The sequence below is a fragment of the Mustela lutreola genome, chromosome 4 (genome assembly GCF_030435805.1).
Source record: "Mustela lutreola isolate mMusLut2 chromosome 4, mMusLut2.pri, whole genome shotgun sequence".
NCBI classification, from domain to species: Eukaryota; Metazoa; Chordata; class Mammalia; order Carnivora; family Mustelidae; genus Mustela; species Mustela lutreola.
In genome coordinates this window covers 64,222,456-64,223,890 of record NC_081293.1, presented here as the reverse complement: position 1 = coordinate 64,223,890, position 1,435 = coordinate 64,222,456, and the positions used below count along the sequence as shown (strand labels likewise).

Below are 1,435 nucleotides of genomic sequence, written 5' to 3'. Positions count from 1 at the left end.
GAGAAAAGACACTATTTTAAAAAAATCATTGTTAGAGCAAAAAAACCACAGATCCCTTAACACGATTTCTTCTTAAAAAACAAAACCAAACAAAACCCTAAAAGGACATTTATATGTTTTTCACTAAGATTTTATCTTAAAGATGCAACTAAACTGTCACCACTCACATCCCAACTTGAAGAAGAGTTAGTACAGTGGAATGCTATAAAGCAGATATGGAGAGCTTGAAAGATTGGGACCAATATTAACTGATAAAAATTAACTTCCATCTAAATTCTAAAAATGCTTCCATTAAACGAAAGGGGGGAAAATGGGCCATGGGGGTTTCAGATTGACCAAGATCCTCACATTTCTTCTAATATGTGCCTCCTGGCTGGAGTGTACCATGACAGGAACAGGATTACTATAAGACAAAGCTTCCACTGCAGCCCGCTGTTCACAGTGGTGTTCAAGCCCATGCCCATCCCTAGTGCTTCCAACTCTGCTGTTTCTGGGCCTGTTGGGTCTGCCCATGGGGGAGCACATAGATCTTTTCTTTCATCCAGTCTTTTGTTGTAAGGTTGATATGCCTGGGTATCTGCTCCATAAGCAGGGCCACTGAGGTCTGCCAAATCATGGATAAAAATCAAGCAAGTGACTGACACTATATGTGATAGAGAGGCTCTTCAGATGATCTAATTTTAAAGAGGAATTCAATGCCTTCATTCATAGAATCATAGTCAGCCTAAGGTCTGCCTTCTGGCCTCTTGGTAGGTTGTACCAGCAAAATGGTGTGAGACATGGCCCCAAGCTCTCTTGCTGCCGATCCTGCCTACCAGTTCAACACTATTTCTTTAATATCATTAAATATGCTCTCAGTATGCACTAAGTTTACCTTATTGTTCCATAACATTTAAAAAATTGATTTATTTGAATCAGGATTCAAATAAAGTCCATGCATCGCATTTGATATTTCCTAAAATTCTTTTAATCTGTAAACTTTCTCTTCCCTCCATTTCTTTTTTAATGCATTTATTTGTTGAAGAAACTGGGTCTTGTGCCCCAGAGCATATCTTACACTCTGGGATTGGCCAATTGCATCCCTGTGGTGCTGTTTTTCATGTTCATCTGTCATATCTAGATACCTGATTGTATACAGGTTCAATTTTTTGGTAGAACATTCCATAAGTGATGCTGTGGGCTCATTGTTCTATCATATCAGAGGCATATGATGCTTGACACACTGTCTTTTCACTGTATTGTATTCTATCTTATTTTATTTTTAGGAATGTTTAGATTTACCAGAGGTTTCAGATCTTGTTAGTCTGGTCCATGCATCTTTCCCCAGATGGATTTAGCAACCCTAGATGACCACTGTCTAGAGCTATTATTTCATTAGGGGCTACAAAATATAGATACTCTAATTCAATCATTCCTTTTGTAATTACTAAGTAGA

General features: G+C 38.1%; 1 pseudogene; it reads right to left on the bottom strand.

Annotated features, from left to right (window-relative positions):
- Positions 1-466: 466 nt before the first annotated feature.
- Positions 467-781, bottom strand: LOC131830118 (enhancer of rudimentary homolog; annotated as a pseudogene).
- Positions 782-1,435: the final 654 nt, after the last annotated feature.